This window comes from Pseudophryne corroboree, chromosome 4 (genome assembly GCF_028390025.1).
Source record: "Pseudophryne corroboree isolate aPseCor3 chromosome 4, aPseCor3.hap2, whole genome shotgun sequence".
Taxonomy (NCBI): Eukaryota; Metazoa; Chordata; class Amphibia; order Anura; family Myobatrachidae; genus Pseudophryne; species Pseudophryne corroboree.
Window position 1 is genome coordinate 129357727 of NC_086447.1, and position 12866 is coordinate 129370592.

Consider the following 12866-nt stretch of genomic DNA (forward strand, 5'->3'; position numbering starts at 1 on the left):
AAGTGTGTGACAACAATGGCGCACAGCTGCAGTGCTGTGCGCTACCTCATGAAGACTGAAAAGTCTTCTGCCGCCGGTTTCTGGACCTCTTCACTTTTCGGCATCTGCAAGGGGGTCGGCGGCACGGCTCCGGGACCGGACTCCATGGCTGGGCCTGTGTTCGATCCCTCTGGAGCTAATGGTGTCCAGTAGCCTAAGAAGCCAATCCATCCTGCACGCAGGTGAGTTCACTTCTTCTCCCCTAAGTCCCTCGTTGCAGTGAGCCTGTTGCCAGCAGGACTCACTGTAAAATAAAAAACCTAAAAACTTTTTCTAAGCAGCTCTTTAGGAGAGTCACCTAGATTGCACCCTGCTCGGACGGGCACAAAAACCTAACTGAGGCTTGGAGGGGGGTCATAGGGGGAGGAGCCAGTGCACACCACCTGATCCTAAAGCTTTATTTTTGTGCCCTGTCTCCAGCGGAGCCGCTAATCCCCATGGTCCTGACGGAGTCCCCAGCATCCACTAGGACGTCAGAGAAAAGACAGTAAGGGACAGGGTACAAACATCTATGCCTAATTGGAGAGGGGTCACAGTAGCTTATCTTAGAGAGTGCGCAATTGAACACCACAAGAATATTGCTAGGCGCAGAGAACAACAGGAGGAGAAGCTGATGACAGTAAGTCTACAGGCTTTTGCAGCAAAGCCTCATCAGCCTAAACCCCAAAACCCTGGTGGTAAGAAAAGACCGATAATATGTTACACTTGTAGGAAGAAAGGGCATTTTGCCAGAGATTGTAGGAGTAGTAAAACACATAGTCAATATAGACCCCTAGACAGAGAAAACTAGCCACATTATTAAACACATAGATGGGACCAAGGGACATATAGTAAGGAATCACGAGCCATATAGCAAACACAGATTCGGTTAATGGGAAGAACGGAATAGATGCAACTTTACCCTTTTGACAAAACTTGCTGGGGTTAAGATGAGGCCTCTAAATTTTTGCTTCTTTCTCTAGCAGAAATGGCCCCTGATTAATTTAACAGGAATTTTGTTAGATACGGTATACATATAGCGTGCTCCCGCCCAGGAAGTGCAAAGTATGTTAGTCACCCACAAAGACTAATGTTGCATTTCACTGTTCTAGATTCATGTCCATCACAGGTAGAGGAAATTATCTCTCAGATACCGGGTTCCCTACGAACTTAGAATGGACAGGACACTGGATTGATGGCTGGGATAGTCCCAGTAGGGATATAACACACATAGAAATTTTTTTAAGGGGAGCAGACCTAGTAGAAAAGTCATTCCCCATAGTGCCCAATCCAGTTGTCAAATTTTATAAAATCCTCTTTGTCTCTACAAACTTATCTGTTACTAACCTCTATGTGATTTTTCTTCAAAGTTTCCTCCTCATCTCTTACGTTCACCGACAGGAGGGTACAATACATGGACCCGATTACAGTTCAAACGCCATATGCCTACTCGGTCCGTCAGAGTTCTGCCCAAATCCAGTATATCTCACCAGCACGATGACACCAGTATTACTGCAGTGTGCCTGGTAATGCATAAATGGTGGAGAATGAGAATACTGGTGAAAGGAGACTGTGTACAGACACTGATATGCATGATGGTGTGACAGCCTGTTGGTGAATGCCAAACCTGACATTTTCTTTCTTTTTTTTTACTATTATTCCCCTCTCTTCCCTCATCCAGAGACGGTTTACTTCAAACAACTGATAACACACAACAGAAAAATTTAAATGCAAAATTTGTGTTCCCTAGAGGAAAGGGCGGTCTGTAAGTCGAAGGGGTATGGTCAGGAGTCCTCAGGACTTTGGACAGGTGGACACGGTAAGCCGGTGGCCCCCAGAGCATATCTTCCAAGTCTAGCTGAGGCGGCACACAGTCTGACTCATCTGGGCAAAGAGGGTATGTGGAAGCTGGTAAGAGCCTACTGGTGTGTGCCAGGATTCTCTTCTCATGCAGGTAAGAGAGCAATGACATGTTTTACTTGCTTGAGGAAGAATATTGGAAAGACAATACCAACAGAGCCATCCCATATCCCTCCGACAGACGGACCTTTTCAGGTAATACAAATCGACTTCATACAGTTACCACCCTGTAGGAATTTGAAATATGTGTTAGTATGTATCAATGTGTTTTCCAACTGGGTAGAAGTTGTCACGATCCGGGTATCTGGACGCCATTTCTTACCCATCAGATGCCTCCTAAGGCTGGCTCAGCGCTCCAGGACCGGATCCCATCTGTTATCCTGATGTTTACATTCCTGTATCCTCTCCTGTCACTCTGAGACGCGGTCACAGTAAACGCCATATTACACCTGGCATGGCGTCTCCCGCGGCCTCCGCCGCCGTCCCTGAGCTTCTGCATGCAGAGTGTCTGAGTGGCGATTACGTCAGCCGCGGCCTCCGCTGTGTCCGCGTGGTTGGATGTGCACCTGTCAGCTTGGCGCCTCCTGTCTCCGGTGGCCGGCGCCGCCATTACTGTTTTCATTACCACATGGATTACAAACCAAACTTCCCTCCAAGTGTCTGCATGGGCGCAGCCATCTTGGATTTTGTCAGCTGATCATTTCCACCAATCTGTTCTCAGTATTGATAATCTGCATAATTGCCTAGCCAATCCCTTCCTTGCTGCAGGTTTAAATACACTGTGCCTGAGCAAGGAAGGCGTCAGTGCTTTGGTTGTCAAACCTAGTTCCTGTTTGTCTCTCTCCTGTGATTGTCTTCCAGGTTCCAGCTCCTGTCTCAAGACTTCCACCATAGAGACCCGCACCAGCATTCCACCTGCGGTGTAGCCTGACTCTCCGATCCATTGTGGATTCATCTGTTTCCAGCTACAACATTACCTGCTTCCAGCCCAGCTTCCAGCAGAGTACAGCTTCTCTTAAAGGGCCGGTGTCCTTTCTACAGTTTACCACTCTCCACCGGTATTATTATTTCTCCGCTCTCAAACTCTACATTTCATTCATATTGCATCGCTCTCAAGCCTCATTTATTATTTAACTGGTTCCAGCCAGTATCCACTCCGTGCCAACATCTGTCTGGTTCCAACCAGAACCCACAGCAGCTATTTTATTTACAGCAGTCCAGCTTTCCCTGGAACACCAGCTGATACGATCCTGGGCTTTCTTCATTGTTACAGTCAGGCCTGGTAAGGACTTTCCAACTCGCAGATAATAAGAACTGTCTCATATTACCAGAGCTCTGTGGCCCCTGCCCCTGTAGTACCCAGGAACTGTATTATTTCTCTGCTGATTTTATGTTTCTTTTACTGCTACTGTGATGCATGGAGTTTGTCATAAATAAACATCATTGACTTTTATTCAAGTTGTCGTGGTCACGCCTTCGGGCGGTTCTTCTTCATGTTACTTACATGTCCAGGGGTCTGATACAACCTCCCAGGTTCCGGTACATCTCAGCCCCTGCAACTGAGGCTGCCTCCCGTCAGCTCAGGCCCTCAGTTGTGACAGTAAGCACTGACCTAATGAATCCAGCCGGAGACCAGGATCAAGCGGCCAGGCCGATGCAAGAACTGGCAGCCCGACTAGAACATCAGGAGGCTGCACAGGGCCACATCATCCGCTGTCTCCAGGATTTCTCTACTCGGCTGGATGGGATTCAGACAACTCTCCGTGGATCAGGCGCGTCTGGTGCGTCAACCACAGTGACTCCAGCTATAACCCCACCCACCTTACCCATTTCTGCTCCACGTCTTCATCTTCTAACGCCAGCAAAATTTGACGGATCTCCAAGATTCTGCAGGGGATTTCTCAACCAGTGTGAGATTCAGTTTGAGCTACAACCTGGCAATTTTCCCAGTGACCGTACAAAAATTGCCTACATTATTTCTCTTCTCAGTGGCTCAGCCCTTGATTGGGCATCACCGTTATGGGAGAGGTCCGACACCCTGCTATCTTCCTATACTGCCTTCGTGTCAACATTCAGGCGCATCTTCGACGAGCCAGGCCGGGTAACCTCAGCTTCATCCGAGATTCTCCGTTTACGCCAGGGGTCACGTACTGTAGGACAATATCTGATACAGTTCCAGATCCTGGCATCCGAACTGGCATGGAACGACGAGGCCCTGTATGCTGCATTCTGGCATGGCTTATCTGAGCGTATTAAAGATGAGTTAGCTACCAGAGACTTACCCTCTAAGTTAGATGAGCTAATCTCACTCTGTACGAAAGTTGATTTACGTTTCAGAGAGAGAGCAACTGAGCGTGGAAGATCATCTGCTCCAAAATCTTCTGCTCCTCCTCCTCGCCAACTGTCACCAACTAAAGATGAGCCCATGCAAATTGGCCGTTCCCGTTTAACTCCTGCTGAGCGCCGAAGACGTCTCTCCGAGTCTCTCTGTCTTTATTGTGCAGCTCCGTCTCACACCATTAATGCCTGTCCCAAACGTCCGGGAAACTCCAAATCCTAGCTCGCCAAGGAGAGGGCCGGCTAGGAGTAATGATCTCCTCTCCATCTCCTCAAGATTGTAATCTCCCAGTCTCGCTTCAAGTTGCTCAACGTTATCGGAACGTCATTGCCCTCCTTGATTCCGGAGCAGCTGGGAACTTTATTACCGAAGCCTATGTTAAACGGTGGTCCCTACCCACCGAGAGACTTCCTTCGTCCATTTCTTTAACTGCCGTGGATGGCAGCAAAATTTTTGATGCAGTTATTTCTTTAAGAACTCTACCAGTTCGTCTGAGAGTGGGAGTTCTTCATTCCGAACTTATTTCTTTTTTAGTGATTCCAAGAGCCACACATCCTATGGTCCTGGGCCTTCCATGGCTCCGTCTTCACAATCCTACAATTGATTGGACGACTACGCAAATCCTGGCATGCGGTTCCTCCTGTGCTGAGACATGTTTGTTTAAAGTATTGCCTGTCTGTTCTTCCTCCCCCAGGTCGTCTGATGTTCCACCTCCTCCATATCAAGATTTCATGGATGTGTTCAGTAAAGCTTCTGCTGATATCCTTCCTCCTCATAGAGAATGGGACTGCCCGATTGATCTCGTTCCAGGGAAGGTTCCACCTCGAGGTCGAACTTATCCGTTGTCTCTGCCTGAGACGCATTCTATGGAGGAATACATTAAAGAGAACCTAGCAAAGGGGTTCATTCGACCTTCTTCTTCCCCAGCCGGCGCAGGCTTCTTTTTTGTAAAAAAGAAAGATGGTGGTCTGCGGCCGTGCATCGACTGCAGAGGTTTGAACGACATTACCATCAAGAACCGTTATCCTTTACCCCTGATTACTGAGCTCTTTGACAGAGTTAGCGGAGCTACCATCTTTACAAAGCTGGACTTGAGAGGTGCATACAATCTCATCCGGATCCGTGAGGGTGACGAGTGGAAGACCGCCTTTAACACCCGTGACGGACATTATGAGTACCTCGTCATGCCCTTCGGATTGAGCAATGCTCCAGCTGTCTTCCAGCATTTTGTCAATGAGATCTTCAGAGACATTCTATACCGTCATGTCGTGGTCTATCTAGACGATATCCTCATTTTTGCCAACGATTTAGAGGAACATCGTTTTTGGGTTAAAGAGGTTCTGTCCCGTCTCCGTGTCAATCATCTCTATTGCAAATTAGAGAAATGCGTCTTTGAAGTCAAGTCCATTACGTTTCTAGGGTACATTGTGTCCGGTTCCGGACTAGAGATGGATCCTGAGAAACTACAAGCAATACAAAATTGGCCGATACCCTTAACCCTCAAAGGGGTCCAGAGGTTCTTGGGGTTCGCCAACTATTACCGAAAGTTTATACGAGACTTTTCCACCATTGTGGCGCCTATTACTGCTTTCACTAAGAAGGGTGCTAACCCGTCCAAGTGGTCTGAAGAAGCCATGCAAGCATTTCATCTTTTAAAACAAAGGTTCATCTCTGCGCCTGTTCTGAAACAGCCTGACATCGACTCTCCTTTCATCTTAGAGGTGGATGCCTCCTCCGTTGGAGTAGGAGCGGTGTTATCTCAGAGGGCTAAAGATGGCCATTTACACCCTTGCAGTTTCTTCTCCCGGAAGTTCTCCCCAGCTGAGTGCAACTATGCCATTGGCGACCAGGAGTTGCTAGCCATCAAGCTCGCTCTAGAAGAGTGGAGGTATCTGTTGGAGGGAGCTTCTCATTCAATCACCATACTTACAGACCACAAGAACCTTTTATATCTGAAAGGCGCACGTCTCAACCCTCGTCAGGCCAGATGGGCACTTTTCTTTTCCAGGTTCGACTTTAAACTCCAGTTCTGTCCGGGCTCTCAGAATCACAAGGCCGATGCCCTTTCCCGCTCATGGGAGCAAGAAAATGAGTCAGAGTCTTCAGACAAGCATCCTATTATAAATCCGTTGGCATTCTCCACGGTAGGGATGGACTCTACGCCCCCATCAGGGAAAAGTTTTGTGAAACCGATGCTAAGGAAGAAGCTCATGCATTGGGCCCATGCTTCCCGTTTTGCCGGACATACAGGTATCCAAAAAGCCCTGGAGTTTATCTCTAGGTCCTATTGGTGGCCAACTCTGAAAAAGGACGTCTTGGAGTTTATTGCATCTTGCCCAAAGTGTGCTCAACATAAGGTATCCCGCCAGTCGCCTGCGGGGCAACTGGTTCCACTATCTGTTCCCCGTCGACCTTGGACCCATTTGTCGATGGATTTTATTACAGATTTACCCATGTGCAACAAGTTCAATACCATCTGGGTGGTAGTTGACCGGTTCACCAAGATGGCACACTTCATTCCTCTCACCGGTCTTCCGTCAGCTTCCAAGTTGGCTCAAGTATTCATACAAGAGATCTTCCGACTCCACGGTCTTCCTGAAGAAATTATCTCAGATCGAGGAGTTCAATTCACAGCCAAATTCTGGCGAAGTTTATGTCAAGTCCTTCAAGTCAAGCTAAAGTTTTCCACGGCTTACCATCCTCAGACCAATGGTCAAACCGAGAGGGTGAATCAGGACTTGGAGGCCTTCCTCCGCATCTATATGTCCTCCTCTCAAGATGACTGGGTTCAATTACTTCCCTGGGCCGAGTTCTGTCATAACAACCAGTATCATTCTTCATCTGCTTCAACACCATTCTTCACTAACTTTGGATTCCACCCTAAAGTCCCTGAGTTCCAACCGCTTCCAGCAACTTCTGTTCCCGCAGTGGATATCACCTTGCATCAGTTTGCCAATATCTGGAAGAGCGTACGATCAGCTCTGCTCAAGGCATCGTTCAGGTACAAGAAGTTTGCGGATAAGAAGCGTCGAGCAGTTCCTGCTCTCAAGGTGGGTGATCGGGTATGGTTATCCACGAAGAATTTGAGGTTAAGAGTTCCCAGTATGAAGTTTGCACCTCGCTATATCGGTCCTTTCAAGATTGAACAAGTCATCAATCCTGTTGCTTACAGACTTCAGTTGCCTCCCTTCTTAAAAATACCCAGGACATTCCATGTTTCCCTGTTGAAACCGCTGATCTTGAATCGGTTTCATTCCTCACTTCCTCCAACTCCGAAAGTCCAAACTCAACGAGGCGTTGAGTATGAAGTAGCCAAGATCCTGGACTCACGTCACCGTTACGGTCAACTACAATATCTTATTGACTGGAAGGGTTATGGCCCTGAGGAACGTTCATGGACCAATGCTTCTGATGTCCATGCTCCTGCCTTGGTCCGGAGATTCCATTCCAAGTTTCCTCAAAAGCCAAAAGAGTGTCCTGGGGCCACTCCTAAAGGGTGGGGTGCTGTCACGATCCGGGTATCTGGACGCCATTTCTTACCCATCAGATGCCTCCTAAGGCTGGCTCAGCGCTCCAGGACCGGATCCCATCTGTTATCCTGATGTTTACATTCCTGTATCCTCTCCTGTCACTCTGAGACGCGGTCACAGTAAACGCCATATTACACCTGGCATGGCGTCTCCCGCGGCCTCCGCCGCCGTCCCTGAGCTTCTGCATGCAGAGTGTCTGAGTGGCGATTACGTCAGCCGCGGCCTCCGCTGTGTCCGCGTGGTTGGATGTGCACCTGTCAGCTTGGCGCCTCCTGTCTCCGGTGGCCGGCGCCGCCATTACTGTTTTCATTACCACATGGATTACAAACCAAACTTCCCTCCAAGTGTCTGCATGGGCGCAGCCATCTTGGATTTTGTCAGCTGATCATTTCCACCAATCTGTTCTCAGTATTGATAATCTGCATAATTGCCTAGCCAATCCCTTCCTTGCTGCAGGTATAAATACACTGTGCCTGAGCAAGGAAGGCGTCAGTGCTTTGGTTGTCAAACCTAGTTCCTGTTTGTCTCTCTCCTGTGATTGTCTTCCAGGTTCCAGCTCCTGTCTCAAGACTTCCACCATAGAGACCCGCACCAGCATTCCACCTGCGGTGTAGCCTGACTCTCCGATCCATTGTGGATTCATCTGTTTCCAGCTACAACATTACCTGCTTCCAGCCCAGCTTCCAGCAGAGTACAGCTTCTCTTAAAGGGCCGGTGTCCTTTCTACAATTTACCACTCTCCACCGGTATTATTATTTCTCCGCTCTCAAACTCTACATTTCATTCATATTGCATCGCTCTCAAGCCTCATTTATTATTTAACTGGTTCCAGCCAGTATCCACTCCGTGCCAACATCTGTCTGGTTCCAACCAGAACCCACAGCAGCTATTTTATTTACAGCAGTCCAGCTTTCCCTGGAACACCAGCTGATACGATCCTGGGCTTTCTTCATTGCTACAGTCAGGCCTGGTAAGGACTTTCCAACTCGCAGATAATAAGAACTGTCTCATATTACCAGAGCTCTGTGGCCCCTGCCCCTGTAGTACCCAGGAACTGTATTATTTCTCTGCTGATTTTATGTTTCTTTTACTGCTACTGTGATGCATGGAGTTTGTCATAAATAAACATCATTGACTTTTATTCAAGTTGTCGTGGTCACGCCTTCGGGCGGTTCTTCTTCATGTTACTTACATGTCCAGGGGTCTGATACAACCTCCCAGGTTCCGGTACATCTCAGCCCCTGCAACTGAGGCTGCCTCCCGTCAGCTCAGGCCCTCAGTTGTGACAGAAGTGTTCCCTGCTGCCAGAAATACTGCTACGTTCACTGCAAAGAAAATTGTGCAGGAGTTTGTGTGTAGATATGGTATCCCTAGAATGATTGAAAGTGATAGGGGTACCCATTTTACAGGTGAAGTCTTTCAGGTCATGTGCAAACTGATGGGAATTAATAGCAAGCTGCATACTCTGTACCGGCCACAGGCGAGTGCAAAGGTAGAGAGAGTGAACAGCACTATTAAGAACAAGCTGAGAAAAGTGATGGCTGAAACTGGATTGCTGTGGCCAGAAGCTTTGCCACTAGTGTTGTACAGCATCAGAACCACTCCCAGGTCTCCACTTAACTTATCACCCGTTGAAATTCTTTTTGGTCGACAACCTCATGTAATGATAGACCCCCAGGATGATTTGAAATGCAATAATGAAGTGACTGTGAAATATTTGGTTGGGATGAGCCAGCAGCTGAGAAATCAACAAAGAAATCTAAAGCTGGTGATTCCTGACCTACCGAACAGTAATTGTCATGACATTGAGCCTGGGGATTATGTGATGATTCGAAATTTCTTACGCTCAGGTTGCCTCATAGACAGGTGGGAAGGACCGTACCAAGTCTTGTTAACCAGCACGTGAGAACTCGTGACAAAGAGCAGGGTGAAGAGAACCTCGTATCGCTAGAGTGTTTGTTCTGGGAAAGTTGAGAGGCAGGACTGTTGAAAGGCACCAGAGCACGGAGAGCAACAAGATCTAGGACGGTTGTCGCACCATGTTCTTTTTTCACCCCCCCTGCATTTTCCTTCCTTTTTCTCCTCCTTATTTTCCTTCGTTCCCCTAACAAAATGGATCCATCACAAGAGACTGCGTTTTGGGTTCTGCTAGTAATTCTGTTTTTGATCAGCACAATTTGTTTTGGTGAGGGTCCCAGAGAGGTCGAGCAGGGATCTGGAATAGGTTCTGATGGCGAGTACGAATTTGTAGGATCTCAGGAGCAGCACATCACTCGAGTAAAGGCTGGTATCAGTAAGCGCTCTGGTAGTCATGGAGCTCGGAGGCAATGTGAAGGGTTATTGTCTGATGAATATTGTATTTGTAGGAATTGTGAGAACATAGTCGAAGACGGGTGCATCCAGAGATGTCAGTCCAACATTAATATCGACATGGACCGACATCCGTTCAGGTACCTCAAGGTCAGAGTAAGTCAGGATTAGTACCATACCCTTTAGCGATAGATGAGGTACTCGAATTACGGGGTGGGAGACCGGTGGACAAGAAATTCAATATCTCCAGGCCCCCTAGCTTGAAGCTCCACCAGTATCATGTAGACAGGTCTCTATTGTGTTTTAATATTTCCAATTACCGAAAACCAGGAAATTGGGAAGTGACGTGGAATAACCAGACAATGACCTTTTCACATAGAGCTGATAAGATACCTATTGACCCTGAACTTGTACGCCAGATAGCCAACAGTGGGAGGTATTTTCGGTATAGGTATACACGTGGAAGCAAGACCATGTGGGTTGGAAAACTATCGTCAGGGTATTGTGCCCATATCATCCAGCCCGATACTTGTACTGAGCAAATGAGAGAACTAGGGATTGGTTTCTTTACATGGAAAGTTTGCAATATGGTGATGTTACATTTTGTCCCCTATGTTCTCCCAGATGATGCCTATTTCATATGTGGGAGGAAAGCGTACAAGTGGCTTGCCCGGAGCTCTGAGGGATTGTGTTATATTGGGAGAGTACTACCGGAGGTCATGACCATAACCCACAATAAAATGAAAGACGTTCACCGCAGTGCTCAGACTCCTTATACTCATACTCACTATGGACACATCATCAAGAGACACCTCATAGATAGGGCAGAGCACGCAGCCTCTGATTTGATCCACGAATCCACCGGGATTCAGTTCCTTCTCGCATTAGACCTCACCCGTACTGCCAGAGGAACTATAAATTATAGGTATATCCATGCGCTAGCGAACTTGATAGATAATATCACTGAGATGTATGATGACACCTTCAGGTATACGGGAAGGGAGTTACAAGCCTACAAAAAGGACCTGATCCAGCACAGGATGGTCCTTAATTATGTTACGGCCGTGATAGGTGGGTACTGTGTTACTCTGGCAACTCAATATGGTGTGAAGTGCTGTACATATATTACGAACAGCACTGACGACCCCACGGAGATCATCGATCAGAAGATGGACGAGATCTTGCAGTTGAAGTTGGAGTTCAGGAGGAAACACAACCTTACCTTAGCGACTGTGGGTAATGAACTGACCGGCTGGGTCTCATGGTTGAACCCACGCAAATGGTTCTCAGGGTTAGGAGAGTGGGCTCAAAATGTCATTATGAGTGTGGGGAAGTTTCTCCTTTGTATCCTGGGAGTCATCATAATTATTGGTTTGATATTTAGGTGTGTTCAAATTCTAACGCGGCGCAAGCACAGCACAAATTTGATGAGTCTAAGGAGCAAGGGCGCTGTTACAGCAGCAGATTTGATTTATGATACATCCATAGAGACAGTGTTATGATAAGGATTGCAAATGAATATCATGGCCTGTTTCTTTCACCCGTTTTTCTTTGTCTCCCCCTCTGCCTAGATACATCCAACCACAAAAGACGTCAGCCCTACCCAAAATGTTTATGTGAATGTATTTTTATATATGTGTCTTATCTTCATCTCTGCAACCTCCAGTTAACGGCACACATAGTCAACAGGTGATATCCACATATACTAGCACTCACATATGTTCCCCCTCCATGTATCATCAACTAAATGTGCACCCCATTTGTTGGAACAAGAAGCCGAAAAGAGCTCGGTAGTGTTTGTTTGCCCATTTACAGACCCTTAATACGGGATGAGAAGGATTTAATGTATACTTCGCAATACCTCGAAGCTTATTTAGAACATATACGGCACGATGATACATGCCCCTCAGACATGGATTCATACATACATGCTTTTTACTATCCCACTAGGTCATACATTTCCCACCTACAACTCTTCCCCGATCATCCAAGCTTCTGTATATATTGTATAGATATTTTTCTGTTTATTGATTAGTTAGTGGCAGTTATTGGTGACTGACAAAGGGTGGACTGTCAAAGTCGAAAAATATTGCAGTACACACATCACGTACAAACTACACAGATGGCCTACGTGCATGTACTTGTTCTGCCGTGCGTGCGCATATTCGCAATGTGCGTATGGTCGCTCCCGCGGTCCTGCGTATTAGCGCGTGGTATGAGTATTTACGGTAGTATTTGTGATCGCATGGAAAAGCCATAAAAACACATTACATATTTAATCCAAATAGTGCACAATGTACACATAGTCTCCCTGAACCACACCAGCAAGTTACACTAGTTTAAATGATATAAGAACAAAGGGATTCACCTTTACAGGATAGGAGGGAACAGAACTAGGTTATAAGGTGATGTTTGGTATCTAGCTGTAGGGTATTTTAAGAGCAATATTCCGGTGTTAGTTTGCAGATCGCACACTCCTGCGAATAGTTATGTGCAGGAGCAGAATATAAATATTAACTATTTACTGTACACTTGATATGCGGCGGGAACCCAGAGGAGACCATCTGCAAGTGCACCTGGAACAGACATCGCCCACCTATTCAAACCGACCTATGACCTCTCCTGTACTGTAAATGACCATCCCTGTGTCCAATGGACAAAGAGATTACAGTTTCCATTGTGTTAGGTTTTGGACTATTGTATAAAAAGCCAGCTGCATGCCCGGTCCCACACAGACTCTGAAGGTCAGCTACCTTGATGATCGAGGACCGTGCCGGGAAGCGCAGGCGAAACTAAAAACGTATGTACTA